Genomic DNA, 19,792 nt, shown 5'->3' on the forward strand with positions numbered 1-19,792 from the left:
AAGGTCTGCTTCTTTTCAACTCTTCTTGTTCATTATTCATTATTTAAGCGTGAGCACTCACCATTGCATTTTGTGTTTGTAAACCCTTCTGCACATGTAAGCAGGTGTATTAGTGGATGGTGTAAACGCGGCACACTCCTAGTAACTGCATGGAGGATAATGAGACGAGTGGACGCTCTCCACCCAGACACCTGCTCCCCCTCCTCATCTGACTTCCCTGGAGTGTTGGGTTGCTCTCCAGCGAGCACACAGCATGGCCCACGTCTCGCTGCGGCACAGTGGCGGAGGATAAATATAACCCCCAACCTCTTCCCTCCCTCCCTCCCGTCCAGCCTGCTGCATCCTGGCGATTGCAGGCAGCCAGAGCCCCCCGCGCGAGACGGATGATCTGACCTCCCGCCTCCACGCCTTTTTTCTTCCATATACCGACGAGACGAGCTCTATCGGCTGCGTGGAGCGGACGCCAGGTTAGTGAACGCCGGTCTAGTACGGTAAATAATGTGCTCTACTCTGCATGCGGCGGAACACTTCATCTCGTATGCGGGACTCCATGGTTACACCACACAAGGACCCTTTCTCAACTTGTGCTCAAACTATACTAACAACGTGAAGGCCTTAAATACAGCCTGGGGGGGGGGGGAAATCTATCTATGTATATATATATATACAGTCTCGATCAAAAGTTGTAAAGAACATAATGTCATGCCTGTCTTGACTTTCCAAACTACTCTTATTTTTTTGTGATAGAGTGATTGGAGCACATACTTGTTGGTCACAAAAAACATTCATGAAGTTTGCTTCTTCTATGAATTTATTATGGGTCTACTGAAAATGGGTCAAAAGTATACATACAGCAATGTTAATATTTGGTTACATGTCCCTTGGCAAGTTTCACTGCAATAAGGCGCTTTTGGTAGCCATCCACAAGCTTCTGCTTGAATTTTTGACCACCAAAATTGGTGCAGTTTAGCTAAATGTGTTGCTTTTCTGACATGGACTTGTTTCTTCAGCATTGTCCACACATTTAAGTCAGGACTTTGGGAAGGCCATTCTAAAATCTTAATTATAGCCATTCCTTTCCTACTTTTGACGTGTGTTTGGGGTCATTATCCTGTTGCGCCCAAGACCCAACCTCCGGGCTGATGATTTTAGCTTGTCCTGAAGAATTTGGAGGTAATTAGGGATGATGTTCGAAACCGGTTCTCCCGGTTGTTCGATAAGAAAGAACCGATTCCATGGACTCGAATCCCTTTTTGAGAACCGGGTCCCGTCATCAAGGCCACTATAGTAAAGAAAAAGAGTCGGTTCTTTATTCAAATCCCGTCCCACAGGAAATGCCCTGTGGGACGTCGCAGGAAATGACGTAGCTCAGTCACTAGGCGGCAGATACATAAGCAGCAACAACAATGGACCGGATTCTGAAAAATCCCACTTAGTATACTTTGGGTAACAACAGTCTATTTATTTTTTTTATTTTTTTAGGGGGGTGACAACAGTCAATATTTCTTTATTTTTTTTATTTTTTTCTTATAAAATAAAAGTGAGCTTTTGTTAAACCAAATATTGTGTTTTTTTCCATATACAACAACCTATCTGGATTCCATAAGGGATCGGTTCGATAACAGGATTCGATAATGGGCTCGAACTCGAAAATTTCTTATCAAACATCATCCCTAGAAGTAATCCTCCTTTTTTTCATTGTCCCATTTACTCTCTGTAAAGCAGCAGTTCCATTGGCAGCAAAACAGGCCCAGAGCATAATACTACCACCACCATGCTTGACGGTAGGAATGGTGTTCCTGGGATTAAAGGCCTCACCTTTTCTCCTCCAAACATATTGCTGGGTATTGTGGCCAAACAGCTCCATTTTTGTTTCAAATTAAATTGTGTGGACAATGCTGAAGAAACAAGTCCATGTCAGAAAAGCACCAAATTTAGCTGAACTGCACCAATTTTGTCAAGAGGAGTGGTCAAAAATTGAACCAGAAGCTTGTGGATGGCTACCAAAAGCGCCTTATTGCAGGTAAACTTGCCAAGGGACATGTAAGCAAATATTAACATTGCTGTATGTATACTTTTGACCCAGCTAGACCCATAATAAAATTAATAAAAGAAGCAAACTTCATGAATGTTTTTTGTGCTTTAATCACTCTATCCCCCCAAAAAATAAGAGTTGTAGAAATGATTGGAAAGTCAAGACAATCATGACATGATGTTCTTTACAAGTGTTTAATTTGAAACAAAAATTCTGCTGTTTGGCCACAATACCCAGCAATATGTTTGGAGGAGAAAAGATGAGGCCTTTAATCCCAGGAACACCACACCTACCGTCAAGCATGGTGGTGGTAGTATTATGCTCTGGACCTGTTTTGCTGCCAATGGAACTGGTGCTTTACAGAGAGTAAATGGGACAATGAAAACCTCCAAATTCTTCAGGACAAGCTAAAATCATCAGCCCGGAGGTTGGGTCTTGGGCACAGTTGGGGGTTCCAACAGGACAATGACCACCAAACACACGTCAAAAGTGGTAAAGGAATGGCTAAATCAGGCTAGTACAGAGGTTCTTAACATTGTTGGAGGTACCGAGCCCCAGCAGTTTCATATGCGCATTCACCGAACCCTTCTTTAGTGAAAAATAAAAGTTTTTTTTTTTTTTAATTCAAGACAAAGTTACCGTATTTTCCGCACTATAAGGCGCACCTAAAAACCTCCAATTTTCTCAAAAGCTGACAGTGCGCCTTATAATCCGGTGCGCCTTATATATGGACCAATATTGAGCCACAACAGGTCTGACTCTTTTGTTGACATTCCCTTTAGCGCAGCTCCATCTAATGGATGCATTACGTAACCCCAGCCTCTACTGTAGCGTCTATTCTATGCGCCTTATAATGCGGTGCGCCTTATATATGAACAAAGTTTTAAAATAGGCCATTCATTGAAGGTGCGCCTTTTAGTGTGGAAAATACGGTATAGGTTTTTTTTTACGGGTGCACAAAATGAACCACAACAAATTACACACCTGCAAATCAGATGGAAAATTAGAGGGAACATTGTTTGAGGGTATCCATAATACGCCGATAGGGAGAAGTTTTTATTTACGCGATGAGTCGGGTGTGTCTTGAGCTCCGCCGAACCGTTGAGGCCGACTCAACAAACCCCTAGGGCAGTGGTTCTCAAATGGGGGTACGCGTACCCCTGGGGGTACTTGAAAGTATGCCAAGGGGTACGTGAGATTTTTAAAAAATATTCTAAAAATAGCAGCAATTCAAAAATCCTTTATAAATATATTTATTGAATAATACTTCAACAAAATATGAATGTAAGTTCATAAACTGAACATCAAATCAAGTAGGCTATTCCATTCATTACCATAAACCCAGAGTTTGTGGGTTGGTGCCACACGGCACCAACTGTCAATCAAATATCGATGTAGAAAACAATGGAAGCTTGGTTAAAGAAATGCAACAATGCAATATTCAGTGTTGACAGCTAGATTTTTTGTGGACATGTTCCATAAATATTGATGTTAAAGATTTCTTTTTTTGTGAAGAAATGTTTAGAATTAAGTTCATGAATCCAGATGGATCTCTATTACAATCCCCAAAGAGGGCACTTTAAGTTGATTATTACTTCTATGTGTAGAAATATGTATTTATAATTGAATCACTTGCTTATTTTTCAACAAGTTTTTAGTTATTTTTATATCTTTTTTTCCAAATAGTTCAAGAAAGACCACTTCAAATGAGCAATATTTTGCACTGTTATACAATTTAATAAATCAGAGACTGATGACATAGTGCTGTATTTTACTTCTTTATCTCCTTTTTTCAACCAAAAATGCTTTGCTCTGATTAGGGGGTACTTGAATTTAAAACAAATTCACAGGGGGTACATCACTGAAAAAAGGTTGAGAACCACTGCCCTAGGGTTCGATCGAACCCAGGTTAAGAACCACTGGGCTAGAATGAAGGGTCATATTGAGTAAAAAACTACTTCTTGTGTTTGTAAGCCTTAAAAAAGCATATGTTTCTAGTCAAATTCACAAGGATGCATTATTTCAGGCATTATTAGCCATTTTTCATGTGTGGTTTAGGAGTTATGTCATATTGAGTGTGGCAGTTATACTGTCATTATGAGTAAAACCTCATTTTTGTATTTGTAAACCTTACCAAAACGCCCGATTCTAGTAAAACTCACATAGATACAATATTACCAGCATTTTTAGACATAATGCATGTCTGGTTTTGGAGTTAAGGTTTTAGAATGGCCTTCCCAAAGTTCGGACTTAAACGTGTGGACAATGCTGAAGAAACAAGTCCATGTCAGAAAACTAACACATTTAGCTGAACTGCACCAATTTAGTCAAGAGGAGTGGTCAAAAATCCAAGCAGAAGCTTGTGGATGGCTACCAAAAGCGCCTTATTGCAGTGAAACTTGCCAAGGGACATGTAAGCAAATATTAACATTGCTGTATGTATACTTTTGACCCAGCGAGACCCATAATAAATTCATAAAAGAAGCAAACTTCATGAATGTTTTTTTGTGACCAACAAGTATGTGCTCCAATCACTCTATCACAAAAAAAATAAGAGTTGTAGAAATGATTGTAAAGTCAAGACAGCCATGACATTATGTTCTTTACAAGTGTATGTAAACCTTTGACCATGACTGTATATTAAGTCTCTACTGGCCTACCTGCACCGGCTCCAGGTGCGCTTTAAGGTTGCATTAATTACGTACAAAAAAGTGGACAATGCGGGTATATCAGGTCAATGATCTTTAGTTCAACTCTGGATACAGCCATGCGCAGCATTCACTTATATGACCCAATGCAAATAACCTTCCCTAGTCATGGTGCAAAAGAAAAAAATCCAACCAAGACAAATTGTCAAGAAGACACGGTCACACGTGACACACTGAACTTTGTGGATATTATAAAAAACGGCCATGCACCATACTGTACTGTATGTGTGCCTGGGTAATATTTTTAGGAACACTGATACAGAACCTCACAATAATGTCTGATTGAAAGCTAAAAACGTTATGACAGACCCTAAAAAAACAGAATGGAAATTTAGATTTTTTTAACTAAATGAGACACATGAAAATTACAATATTAACTATGAAAGATAAAACACTGAATATTGACAACATATGAAGGTCACGCACCCTCTCCATCCACATATTGTACAATCAAGCAAAACACGACAAAAAAGCAACAAACACAGTGAAATATGAACGTGAAGGGTACAAAAAAAATATGACGTCGATTACCATAGTAACTAATTAGATTACCATAGGAACTAATTAGATTACCATAGTAACTGATTAGGTTACAATAGTAACTAATTAGATGGCCATAGTAACTAATAAGATTACCATAGTAACTAATTAGATTACAATAGTAAGTCATTAGATGGCCATAGTAACTAATTAGATGACCATAGTAACTCATTAGATAACCATAGTAACGCATTAGATGACCATCATAACTAATTAGATGGCCATAGTAACTAATTAGGTGACCATAGTAACTAATTAGATTACAATAGTAAGTAATTAGATGGCCATAGTAACTAACTAGATGACCATAGTAACTCATTAGATAACCATAGTAACGCATTAGATGACCATCGTAACTAATTAGATGGCCATAGTAACTAATTAGGTGACCATAGTATCTAATTGGATGACCATAGTAACTAATTAGATGGCCATAGTAACTAATTAGATGACCAAAGTAACTCATTAGATAACCATAGTAACGCATTAGGTGACCATCGTAACTAATTAGATGGCCATAGTAACTCATTAGATGACCATAGTAACTAATTATATGACCATAGTAACTAATTAGATGGACATAGTAACTAATTAGATGACCATAGTAACTAATTAGATGGCCATAGTAACTAATTACATTACCATAGTAACTAATTAGATGACCATAGTAACTCATTAGATTACCATAGTAACTCATTAGATGACCTTTGTAACTAATTAGATGGCCATAGTAACTAATTAGATGACCATAATAACTAATTAGATGGCCATAGTAACAGATTAGATGACCATAGTAACTAATTAGATGGCCATAGTAACTAATTAGATGACCATAGTAACTAATTAGATTACCATAGTAACTAATTAGATTACAATAGTAAGTAATTAGATGGCCATAGTAACTAATTAGATGACCATAGTAGCTAATCAGATGACCATAGTAACTCATTAGATGACTGTAGTAACTCATTAGATTGCCATAGTAACTAATTAGATGACCATAGTAACTCATTAGATTACCATAATAACTAATTAGATGGCCATAGTAACTAATTAGATGACCATAGTAACTAATTAGATGACCATAGTACCTGATTAGATGACCATAGTAACTAATTAGATGACCATAGTAACTAATTAGATGACCATAGTAACTAATTAGATGACCATAGTAACTAGTATATCATGCAAAAGCGTAGATTCCGACCATGTAAATACTTTGTATAGTTCAAGACTTATGGTCATTTGAAAACATCATAATGGCAGCTACACTTTCCATCTTAAAGATCTAAAAAAAATTAAAGCTGCAAGCAGCGATGGACGGGACCGACTTTGAGGGCTCATAAAATCCAAACCGGAGCAGTAATTAAAACTCTTTCATCAACTCTTAATCAGAAGGGTTCAATCTCCCTCCTGTGCTAATTTGAAGCCGACACGACAAACGCGCTCAAAGGAGATAATGTTTGAAAAAAAAGGTGACTGTTTTTACTCAACTTTTGTTTTGAAGGGGGAATTGCAAACTTCCTGTTGATTTTTGCTGGGGGTTGTGAGTGAATGAAATCTAGGTCTAAGTGAGACCTACATAGAGGTTTTTGTTTCATGTCTCTACGACATTCCTCCTGGGAAATCTCATAATGAGTAGTTGTTTTCTTCATAGAGGGCGCTAGAGCGCAATTTTGAGTTTTGGGGTTTGGTTTTTTGATTAGATCGCAATTTTCGCCAGTCCTGATGTGTGTGTCCAATTTGGTGAGGTTTTTGTTTCATGTCTCTACGACATTCCTCCTGGGAAATCTCATAATGAGTAGTTGTTTTCTTCCTAGGGGGCGCTAGAGCGCAATTTTGAGTTTTGGGGTTTGGTTTTTTGATTAGATCGCAATTTTCGCCAGTCCTGATGTGTGTGTCCAATTTGGTGAGGTTTTTGTTTCATGTCTCTACGACATTCCTCCTGGGAAATCTCATAATGAGTAGTTGTTTTCTTCCTAGGGGGCGCTAGAGCGCAATTTTGAGTTTTGGGGTTTGGTTTTTTGATTAGATCGCAATTTTCGCCAGTCCTGATGTGTGTGTCCAATTTGGTGAGGTTTTTGTTTCATGTCTCTACGACATTCCTCCTGGAAAATCTCATAATGAGTAGTTGTTTTCTTCATAAGGGGGCGCTAGAGCGCAATTTTGAGTTTTGGGGTTTGGTTTTTTGATTAGATCGCAATCTTCGCCAGTCCTGATGTGTGTGTCCAATTTGGTGAGGTTTTTGTTTCATGTCTCTACGACATTCCTCCTGGGAAATCTCATGAGTAGTTGTTTTCTTCATAGGGGGCGCTAGAGCGCAATTTTGAGTTTTGGGGTTTGGTTTTTTGATTAGATCGCAATTTTCGCCAGTCCTGATGTGTGTGTCCAATTTGGTGAGGTTTTTGTTTCATGTCTCTACGACATTCCTCCTGGGAAATCTCATAATGAGTAGTTGTTTTCTTCATAGGGGGCGCGAGAGCGCAATTTTGAGTTTTGGAGTTTGGTTTTTTGATTAGATCGCAATTTTCGCCAGTCTTGATGTGTGTGTCCAATTTGGTGAGGTTTTTGTTTCATGTCTCTACGACATTCCTCCTGGGAAATCTCATAATGAGTAGTTGTTTTCTTCATGGGGGGCGCTAGAGCGCAATTTTGAGTTTTGGGGTTTGGTTTTTTGATTAGATCGCAATTTTTGCCAGTCCTGATGTGTGTGTCCAATTTGGTGAGGTTTTTGTTTCATGTCTCTACGACATTCCTCCTGGGAAATCTCATAATGAGTAGTTGTTTTCTTCATAGGGGGCGCGAGAGCGCAATTTTGAGTTTTGGGGTTTGGTTTTTTGATTAGATCGCAATTTTCGCCAGTCCTGATGTGTGTGTCCAATTTGGTGAGGTTTTTGTTTCATGTCTCTACGACATTCCTCCTGGGAAATCTCACAATGAGTAGTTGTTTTCTTCCTAGGGGGCTCTAGAGCGCAATTTTGAGTTTTGGGGTTTGGTTTTTTGATTAGATCGCAATTTTCGCCAGTCCTGATGTGTGTGTCCAATTTGGTGAGGTTTTTGTTTCATGTCTCTATGACATTCCTCCTGGGAAATCTCACAATGAGTAGTTGTTTTCTTCCTAGGGGGCTCTAGAGCGCAATTTTGAGTTTTGGGGTTTGGTTTTTTGATTAGATCGCAATTTTCGCCAGTCCTGATGTGTGTGTCCAATTTGGTGAGGTTTTTGTTTCATGTCTCTACGACATTCCTCCTGGGAAATCTCACAATGAGTAGTTGTTTTCTTCCTAGGGGGCGCTAGAGCGCAATTTTGAGTTTTGGGGTTTGGTTTTTTGATTAGATCGCAATTTTCGCCAGTCCTGATGTGTGTGTCCAATTTGGTGAGGTTTTTGTTTCATGTCTCTACGACATTCCTCCTGGGAAATCTCATAATGAGTAGTTGTTTTCTTCATAAGGGGGCGCTAGAGCGCAATTTTGAGTTTTGGGGTTTGGTTTTTTGATTAGATCGCAATCTTCGCCAGTCCTGATGTGTGTGTCCAATTTGGTGAGGTTTTTGTTTCATGTCTCTACGACATTCCTCCTGGGAAATCTCATGAGTAGTTGTTTTCTTCATAGGGGGCGCTAGAGCGCAATTTTGAGTTTTGGGGTTTGGTTTTTTGATTAGATCGCAATTTTCGCCAGTCCTGATGTGTGTGTCCAATTTGGTGAGGTTTTTGTTTCATGTCTCTACGACATTCCTCCTGGGAAATCTCATGAGTAGTTGTTTTCTTCATAGGGGGCGCTAGAGCGCAATTTTGAGTTTTGGGGTTTGGTTTTTTGATTAGATCGCAATTTTCGCCAGTCCTGATGTGTGTGTCCAATTTGGTGAGGTTTTTGTTTCATGTCTCTACGACATTCCTCCTGGGAAATCTCATAATGAGTAGTTGTTTTCTTCATAGGGGGCGCGAGAGCGCAATTTTGAGTTTTGGGGTTTGGTTTTTTGATTAGATCGCAATTTTCGCCAGTCCTGATGTGTGTGTCCAATTTGGTGAGGTTTTTGTTTCATGTCTCTACGACATTCCTCCTGGGAAATCTCACAATGAGTAGTTGTTTTCTTCCTAGGGGGCTCTAGAGCGCAATTTTGAGTTTTGGGGTTTGGTTTTTTGATTAGATCGCAATTTTCGCCAGTCCTGATGTGTGTGTCCAATTTGGTGAGGTTTTTGTTTCATGTCTCTATGACATTCCTCCTGGGAAATCTCACAATGAGTAGTTGTTTTCTTCCTAGGGGGCTCTAGAGCGCAATTTTGAGTTTTGGGGTTTGGTTTTTTGATTAGATCGCAATTTTCGCCAGTCCTGATGTGTGTGTCCAATTTGGTGAGGTTTTTGTTTCATGTCTCTACGACATTCCTCCTGGGAAATCTCACAATGAGTAGTTGTTTTCTTCCTAGGGGGCTCTAGAGCGCAATTTTGAGTTTTGGGGTTTGGTTTTTTGATTAGATCGCAATTTTCGCCAGTCCTGATGTGTGTGTCCAATTTGGTGAGGTTTTTGTTTCATGTCTCTATGACATTCCTCCTGGGAAATCTCACAATGAGTAGTTGTTTTCTTCCTAGGGGGCTCTAGAGCGCAATTTTGAGTTTTGGGGTTTGGTTTTTTGATTAGATCGCAATTTTCGCCAGTCCTGATGTGTGTGTCCAATTTGGTGAGGTTTTTGTTTCATGTCTCTACGACATTCCTCCTGGGAAATCTCATAATGAGTAGTTGTTTTCTTCATAGGGGGCGCGAGAGCGCAATTTTGAGTTTTGGGGTTTGGTTTTTTGATTAGATCGCAATTTTCGCCAGTCCTGATGTGTGTGTCCAATTTGGTGAGGTTTTTGTTTCATGTCTCTACGACATTCCTCCTGGGAAATCTCATAATGAGTAGTTGTTTTCTTCATAGGGGGCGCGAGAGCGCAATTTTGAGTTTTGGGGTTTGGTTTTTTGATTAGATCGCAATTTTCGCCAGTCTTGATGTGTGTGTCCAATTTGGTGAGGTTTTTGTTTCATGTCTCTACGACATTCCTACTGGGAGTTACAGGCAGTTTTGTCTGTGTTTTCTTCCTAGGGGGCGCTAGAGCGCAATTTTGAGTTTTGGGGTTTGGTTTTTTGATTAGATCGCAATTTTCGCCAGTCCTGATGTGTGTGTCCAATTTGGTGAGGTTTTTGTTTCATGTCTCTACGACATTCCTCCTGGGAAATCTCATAATGAGTAGTTGTTTTCTTCATAGGGGGGCGCTAGAGCGCAATTTTGAGTTTTGGGGTTTGGTTTTTTGATTAGATCGCAATTTTCGCCAGTCCTGATGTGTGTGTCCAATTTGGTGAGGTTTTTGTTTCATGTCTCTACGACATTCCTACTGGGAGTTACAGGCAGTTTTGTCTGTGTTTTCTTCCTAGGGGGCGCTAGAGCGCAATTTTGAGCTTTGGGGTTTGGTTTTTTGATTAGATCGCAATTTTCGCCAGTCCTGATGTGTGTGTCCAATTTGGTGAGGTTTTTCTTTCATGTCTCTACGACATTCCTCCTGGGAAATCTCATAATGAGTAGTTGTTTTCTTCATAAGGGGCGCTAGAGCGCAATTTTGAGTTTTGGGGTTTGGTTTTTTGATTAGATCGCAATTTTCGCCAGTCCTGATGTGTGTCCAATTTGGTGAGGTTTTTGTTTCATGTCTCTACGACATTCCTACTGGGAGTTACAGGCAGTTTTGTCTGTGTTTTCTTCCTAGGGGGCGCTAGAGCGCAATTTTGAGTTTTGGGGTTTGGTTTTTTGATTAGATCGCAATTGTGATGTGTGTGTTCAATTTGGTGAGTTTTGAAGCATGTTAAGGGGGTCAAATTACAGCTCAAAGAGGCGGCGGTATAATAATAAAACGCTAGAAATACAATAGGGTCCTCTGTCCCAAAGGGACTCGGTCCCTAATTATTTGGGAATGTCTACCAGGTCTAGTGGTACGCCGCACACAAAAAATTGCTCAATTAAATATTCAAACACAGTGTTACTGTTCGAACTGTGTGGCCAAAAATATGAAATATACTACTTTTTTTTATAAACACATAGGCCTACTAGGCTATCGTATCTTAACGGCATAGAGTGGTAGTTGGTAGAGTGGCCGTGCCAGCAACTTGAGGGTTCCAGGTTCGATTCCCGCTTCCGCCATCCTAGTCACTGCCGTTGTCCTTGGGCAAGACACTTTACCCACCTGCTCCCAGTGCCACCCACACTGCTTTAAATGTAGGGTTTCACTATGTAAAAGCGCTTTGAGTCACTAGAGAAAAGCGCTATATAAATATAATAATATAATTAACGTTGGTCGATATGGTGGAACCTGGTAGTGTTTTCCGAGGTGGTACTTGGTGGGGGAACTTAGAGACCCACCGCTCTCGGTCCCGGGCGCAGATCACATAGCAAGTGCAGCTGCACACCAACTGCTCGGGCTATAATAGGAGAGGGAGGTAAGGTTGCGCAGCTGACCGTGCTGATTCCGAGGAGCCGGAGCTCTGCAATCCTATTTAAGTCACCGTCCTGTCAGTCTCCAAAGGCTTTATCGGTGCAATGTCACGGGGGGTTCCCGTCTTTTTCAATGCCCAGTGATCATACTGTAAGAGTGGGCCCATTTTGCAAGAAGAAGCACATGCAAGATGTCAATTATGAAGGACGAGTTACATGTTTACCATACTTTTCCCTAGCCCCTTCCTGCTGTGTCACTGGTAAGAATGGCATGGGAAATTCATTTTTCATTTAATTCATTTCAGGCGATGACACAGAAAAAGTGCAAAACCCAAAAGCAGTGAAGTTGGCACGTTGTGTAAATGGTAAATAAAAAGAGAATACAATGATTTGCAAATCCTTTTTTCAACTTATATATATATATATTATATAAAATATATTTAATGTTCCTACTGGTAAGCTTAATTTTTTTTGTCGCAAGTAATCATTAACTTAGAATTTAATGGCAGCAACACATTGCAAAAAAGGGCATGTTCACCACTGTGTTACATGGCCTTTCCTTTTAACAACACTCAGTAAACGTTTGGGAACTGAGGAGACACATTTTTGAAGCTTCTGAGGTGGAATTCTTTCCCATTCTTGCTTGATGTACAGCTTAAGTTGTTCAACAGTCCGGGGGTCTCCGTTGTACTATTTTAGGCTTCATAATGCGCCACACATTTTCAATGGGAGACAGGTCTGGACTACCGGGTACTACCGCACTCTTTTACTACAAAGCCACGCTGTCGTAACTTGGCATTGTCTTGCTGAAATAAGCAGGGGCGTCCATGATTAACATTGCTTGGATGGCAACATATGTTGTTCCAAAACCTGTGTGTACCTTTCAGCATTACTGGTGCCTTCACAGATGTGTAAGTTACCCATGTCTTGGGCACTAATACACCACCATACCATCACACATGCTGGCTTTTACACTTTGCGTCTAGATCAATCCGGATGGTTCTTTTCCTTTTTGTTCCGGAGGACACGACATCCACAGTTTCCTAAAACAGTTTGAAATGTGGACTCGTCAGACCACAGAACACTTTTCCACTTTGCATCAGTCCATCTTAGATGATCTCGGGCCCAGCGAAGCCGGCGGCGTTTCCGGGTGTTGTTGATAAATGGCTTTGGCTTTGCATAGTAGAGTTTTAACTTGCACTTACAAATGTAGCGACCAACTGTAGTTACTGACAGTGGTTTTCTGAAGTTTTGAGTGGTGATATCCTTTACACACTGATTTCGCTTTTTGAGGGATCGAAGGTCCGTAATATCATCGCTTACGTGCAGTGATTTCTTTAGATTCTCTGAACCTTTTGATGATATTACGGAGCGTAGATGGTGAAATCCCTAAATTCCTTGCAATAGCTGGTTGAGAAATGTTGTTCTTAAACTGTTCGAAAATTTGCTCACGCATTTGTTGACAAAGTGGTGACTCTCGCCCCGTCCTTGTTTGTGAATGACTGAGCATTTCATGGAATCTACTTTTATACCCAATCATGGCACCCACCTGTTCCCAATTTGCCTGTTCACCTGTGGGATGTTCCAAATAAGTGTTTGATGAGCATTCCTCAGTCTTTTTTGCCACTTGCGCCAGCTTTTTTGAAACATGTTGCAGGCATCAAATTCCAAATGAGCTAATATTTGCAAAAAATAACAAACATTAAGTATCTTGTCTTTTCAGTCTATTCAATTGAATATAAGTTGAAAAGGATTTACACACTATTGTATTCTGTTTTTATTTACCATTTACACAACGTGACAACTTCACTGGTTTTCTCCTTCACTGCCCCCCTGTGGCTCGCTGGGTTGTGTCTTTTGATTACTTTGCACTAAAAATATTCCATTATTGAACACCTTATTTCCTCATGAAGTTTGTAAAATACAGAATATGCATCAAATTGGATTAAAGTTCGGAAACAAAAATAATAAAATGTAAAAAAAAAAAATGTAATAGCCCCGTCCTGCTCCGGCACTGATAAGAATATAGTGGCACACTTCTCCTCTGCAACCTCCGTGTCTAAGGTGGTCAGTGTTGGCGCTAGGAATCTTGAAAATGGGGTCCCAGGGACCCCATCCAGTCATAAAAATGGGGTCCCACAGTGAATGTTTGGGGTCCCACTTTTTTGTAAGCGTTTTGAAAACAAATGATAAATGTATGCGTTATCCTGTAATATCTCATTCTTTATTGTGTTTTGGAAAAAGGTTGTCATAAACGTGAATAATGTAAACTCACTATGTTTTACAGCTTTCATGCCGAGATATAAGTACGAACTTTACACTACTTTATATTAGAAATGGCACTAAAATATTGACTACTAAAACATTTTGATAGATTTTTGAGTGCAGTGTGTAATGTTCTATATTTTCAATGGGACATTTAAAAATGTTGGTGTTGTTTACTTGAGACTTATCTCTTATGTTCGACTGCCATCTACTGGTCACACTTATAATCACCCCCCTGCACCAAATAAAATAGTGTAGCGTCCCGGAAGAGTTGGTACTGTAGGGAATTCTGGGTATTTCCTCTGTTGTGTTGCAAATATTCTCCCGAAATGTGTTTGTTATTGTTGTTTAGTGTATTTTCACAATATGGCACAGGTTTATGACAGTGTTGGCGTTGTTTATATGGCCACCCTTAGCGTGACATGTATGGCTGTTGACTAAGAATGCCTTTTATTTATTTGTACATGGGATATCCTAAATCAAAATGTTCAAAAAAATGACTTATGAATATACAGAATGACAGTATTTCCTGTCATCTTCAATTTAAGGCCATTATCACCCATACCGATGCACCAAGAGCATTGAGGTGGGTAAGCTCACCTTTATAGTCCGGAAAACACGGTAAACAAAACGTCGGCGGAAAGCGATGATCGGTGAAAATTAATAGATAAAGAAACTTCCGGGATTTCCCGTCCTTTCTGATGTTTAGTGTGTTTTCACAATATGGCACAGGTTTATGACAGTGTTGGCGTTGTTTACACGGCCACCCTTAGTGTGACATGTAGGACTGTTGACTAAGAATGCCTTTTATTTATTTGTACATGGCATATCCTAAATCTAAATGTTCATTAAAATTGGCTATGAACATTTCCTGTCATTTTTAATTTAAGGCCATTTTCACCCCTATCAATGCATCAAAAGTATTGAGGTGGGTAAGCTCAACTTTGGAAAACATGGTAAACAAAACGCCGGCGGAAAGCGATGATCGGTAAAAAATTAATAGATAAAACAACTTTCGGGATTTCGCCTCCTTTCTGATTTCAATGCGTAAAAAGACACAAAAAAAGGGTGGTGCTTATCGCTTTAGTGCTAGTCTTGCAAACACTAGTTCTTGGTGCAAAAGTTGTTCCCGTGAGTTAGCTTTAGCACAAAACATGCATCAAATTAAATAGAAAAAGTATAAAAAATGTTTCGCGTAGGCAAATTATTTTTGGGAAATGTTTCAAGGGGGTGGGCTCCGAATAAAAATTCTGATGACCATTTTTTACGTAAAATGTACAGTCGTTGTTTTTACAGTGCATGACTGTAAATATAAAAAAACGGTACCACTGTTATTTTCACGGAAAAATTCTGGCGACGGAGCAACATTTTTCACATTAAAATATGTGGTTGTTGTTTTTAACAGTGCATTACTGTAAATGTAAAAACAGTATCACTTTTATATTTACAGTAACATTCCAGCAACAGAGCTGCTAGGTTGTTGTTTTTTTACTGTAAAATCTACAGTCATTGTTTTTTTTTACAATGCATTATTGTGAAATAAAAAAACTGTTATATACAGTAAAAAAAATTCTAATGACAGTGCACCATTTTTTTTTACATAAAATATACGGTCGTGGTTTTTACAGTGCATTACTGTAAATAGAAAAACGGTACCACCAAAATTCTGGCGACAGAGCTACATTTTTCATGTAAAATATATGGTTGTTTTTACAGTGCATTACTGTAAATAGAAAAACTGTGCTATTATTTTTACAATAAAATTCTGCCGATTTAGCTGTTTTTTTTACTGTAAAATCTAAGGTCGTTTATTACCGCGCATTGCTGTAAGTGGGAAAACAGGACCGCTGTTAATTTTACAGAAAAATTATTCTGACTGAGCAGCCGTTATTTTTTTAAAACGAAATCTACATTCTTAGTTTTTACAGTGCATTACTGTAAATGGAAAAACGGACAACTGGCATTTTTACGGTAAAATTCCGATGACTGAGCTGCATATTTTCCAGAAAATACATAGTTGTTGTTTTTACCCTACATTACCGTAAATAGAAAAACAATACCACTATTATAGTTACGGTAAAATTCTAGCAACTGAGCTGCTAGGGTTGTTGTTTTTTACCGTAAAATCTACGGTCATTGTTTTTTTTACAGTGTTAAAAAAACCAACAATACAACTGTTATTTTACAGTAAAAAATTCTGATGACAGTGCACCAATTTTTATGTAAAATATACAGTCATGGTTTTTACAGTGTATTACTGCAAATAGAAAAATGTTACCACTTTTATTTTCACTGTATAATTCTGGTGACGGAGCTACATTTTTTTTACGTGAAATATATTGTTGTTGTTTTTGCAGTGCATTACTGTAAATGGAAAAACGGACGACTGGTATTTTTACAGTAAAATTCTGATGACTGAGCTGCATATTTTCCACAAAATACATGGTTGTTGTTTTTACCCTACATTACCGTAAATAGAAAAACAATACCACTATTATAGTTACGGTAAAATTCTAGCAACTGAGATGCTAGTTTTTTGTTTTTTTTACCGTAAAATCTACCGTCATTGTTTTTTTTTACAGTGTTAAAAAAAAACAATACAACTGTTTTTTTACAGTAAAAAATTCTGATGACAGTGCACCCATATTTATGTAAAATATACGATCATGGTTTTTACAGTGTATTAATGTAAATAGAAAAATGGTACCACTTTTATTTTCACTGTATAATTCTGGTGACGGAGCTACATTTTTTTTACGTGAAATATATTGTTGTTGTTTTTGCAGTGCATTACTGTAAATGGAAAAACGGACAACTGGTATTTTTACGGTAAAATTCCGATGACTGAGCTGCATATTTTCCAGAAAATATATGGTTGTTGTTTTTACCCTACATTACCGTAAATAGAAAAACAATACCACTATTATAGTTACGGTAAAATTCTAGCAACTGAGATGCTAGGGGTTATTTTTTTTACCGTAAAATCTACCGTCATTGTTTTTTTTACAGTGTATTATAGTAAATTAAAAAAAAAACAATACTACTGTTTTTTTACAGTAAAAAATTATGATGACACTGCACCATTTTTTATGTAAAATATACAGTCATGGTTTTTACAGTGTATTACTGTAAATAGAAAAATGGTACCACTTTTATTACGGTAAAATCCTGGCTACGGAGCTACATTATTTTTTTACGTGAAATATATTTTTGTTGTTTTTACAGTGCATTATGGAAAAACGGACGACTGGTATTTTTACGGTAAAATTCCGATGACTGAGCTGCATATTTTCCAGAAAATACATAGTTGTTGTTTTTACCCTACAATACCGTGAATAGAAAAACAATACCACTATTATAGTTACGGTAAAATTCTAGCAACTGAGCTGCTAGGGTTTTTGTTTTTTTTACCGTAAAATCTACCGTCATTGTTTTTTTTACAGTGTTAAAAAAAACAACAATACAACTGTTTTTTTTACAGTAAAAAATTCTGATGACAGTGCACCAATTTTTATGTAAAATATACAATCATGGTTTTTACAGTGTATTACTGTAAATAGAAAAATGGTACCACTTTTATTTTCACGGTAAAATTCTGGTGACGGAGCTACATTTTTTTACCTGAAATATATTGTTGTTGTTTTTGCAGTGCATTACTGTAAATGGAAAAACGGACGACTGGTATTTTTACAGTAAAATTCTGATGACTGAGCTGCATATTTTCCACAAAATACATGGTTGTTGTTTTTACCCTACAATACCGTAAATAGAAAAACAATACCACTATTATAGTTACGGTAAAATTCTAGCAACTGAGCTGCTAGGGTTTTTGTTTTTTTTACCGTAAAATCTACGGTCATTGTTTTTTTTACAGTGTTAAAAAAAAAAACAATACAACTGTTTTTTTTACAGTAAAAAATTCTGATGACAGTGCACCAATTTTTATGTAAAATATACGATCATGGTTTTTACAGTGTATTACTGTAAATAGGAAAATGGTACCACGTTTATTTTCACGGTAAAATTCTGGTGACGGAGCTACATTTTTTTACCTGAAATATATTGTTGTTGTTTTTGCAGTGCATTACTGTAAATGGAAAAACGGACGACTGGTATTTTTACAGTAAAATTCTGATGACTGAGCTGCATATTTTCCACAAAATACATGGTTGTTGTTTTTACCCCACATTACCGTAAATAGAAAAACAATACCACTATTATAGTTACGGTAAAATTCTAGCAACTGAGCTGCTAGGGTTTTTGTTTTTTTTACCGTAAAATCTACCGTCATTGTTTTTTTTACAGTGTTAAAAAAAACAACAATACAACTGTTTTTTTTACAGTAAAAAATTCTGATGACAGTGCACCAATTTTTATGTAAAATATACAATCATGGTTTTTACAGTGTATTACTGTAAATAGAAAAATGGTACCACTTTTATTTTCACGGTAAAATTCTGGTGACGGAGCTACATTTTTTTACCTGAAATATATTGTTGTTGTTTTTGCAGTGCATTACTGTAAATGGAAAAACGGACGACTGGTATTTTTACAGTAAAATTCTGATGACTGAGCTGCATATTTTCCACAAAATACATGGTTGTTGTTTTTACCCTACAATACCGTAAATAGAAAAACAATACCACTATTATAGTTACGGTAAAATTCTAGCAACTGAGCTGCTAGGGTTTTTGTTTTTTTTACCGTAAAATCTACGGTCATTGTTTTTTTTACAGTGTTAAAAAAAACAACAATACAACTGTTTTTTTTACAGTAAAAAATTCTGATGACAGTGCACCAATTTTTATGTAAAATATACGATCATGGTTTTTACAGTGTATTACTGTAAATAGGAAAATGGTACCACGTTTATTTTCACGGTAAAATTCTGGTGACGGAGCTACATTTTTTTACCTGAAATATATTGTTGTTGTTTTTGCAGTGCATTACTGTAAATGGAAAAACGGACGACTGGTATTTTTACAGTAAAATTCTGATGACTGAGCTGCATATTTTCCACAAAATACATGGTTGTTGTTTTTACCCCACATTACCGTAAATAGAAAAACAATACCACTATTATAGTTACGGTAAAATTCTAGCAACTGAGCTGCTAGGGTTTTTGTTTTTTTTACCGTAAAATCTACCGTCATTGTTTTTTTTACAGTGTTAAAAAAAACAACAATACAACTGTTTTTTTAACAGTAAAAAATTCTGATGACAGTGCACCAATTTTTATGTAAAATATACAATCATGGTTTTTACAGTGTATTACTGTAAATAGAAAAATGGTACCACTTTTATTTTCACGGTAAAATTCTGGTGACGGAGCTACATTTTTTTACCTGAAATATATTGTTGTTGTTTTTGCAGTGCATTACTGTAAATGGAAAAACGGACGACTGGTATTTTTACAGTAAAATTCTGATGACTGAGCTGCATATTTTCCACAAAATACATGGTTGTTGTTTTTACCCTACAATACCGTAAATAGAAAAACAATACCACTATTATAGTTACGGTAAAATTCTAGCAACTGAGCTGCTAGGGTTTTTGTTTTTTTTACCGTAAAATCTACCGTCATTGTTTTTTTTACAGTGTTAAAAAAAAAAACAATACAACTGTTTTTTTTACAGTAAAAAATTCTGATGACAGTGCACCAATTTTTATGTAAAATATACGATCATGGTTTTTACAGTGTATTACTGTAAATAGGAAAATGGTACCACGTTTATTTTCACGGTAAAATTCTGGTGACGGAGCTACATTTTTTTACCTGAAATATATTGTTG

At 37.6% G+C, this 19,792-nt stretch overlaps 1 protein-coding gene across 1 annotated transcript in view; it reads left to right on the forward strand.

Moving 5' to 3' along the window:
• Positions 1–362: 362 nt before the first annotated feature.
• Positions 363–19,792, forward strand: part of LOC133581510 (protein-cysteine N-palmitoyltransferase HHAT-like protein) — an 85,443-nt gene continuing 66,013 nt past the window's right edge. The window contains exon 1 of the mRNA XM_061935528.1: positions 363–467. The gene's annotated coding sequence lies outside the window, so the exon portion shown is untranslated. The remainder of the gene's footprint in view (positions 468–19,792) is intronic.

This window comes from Nerophis lumbriciformis, linkage group LG03 (genome assembly GCF_033978685.3).
Source record: "Nerophis lumbriciformis linkage group LG03, RoL_Nlum_v2.1, whole genome shotgun sequence".
Lineage (NCBI taxonomy): Eukaryota > Metazoa > Chordata > Actinopteri > Syngnathiformes > Syngnathidae > Nerophis > Nerophis lumbriciformis.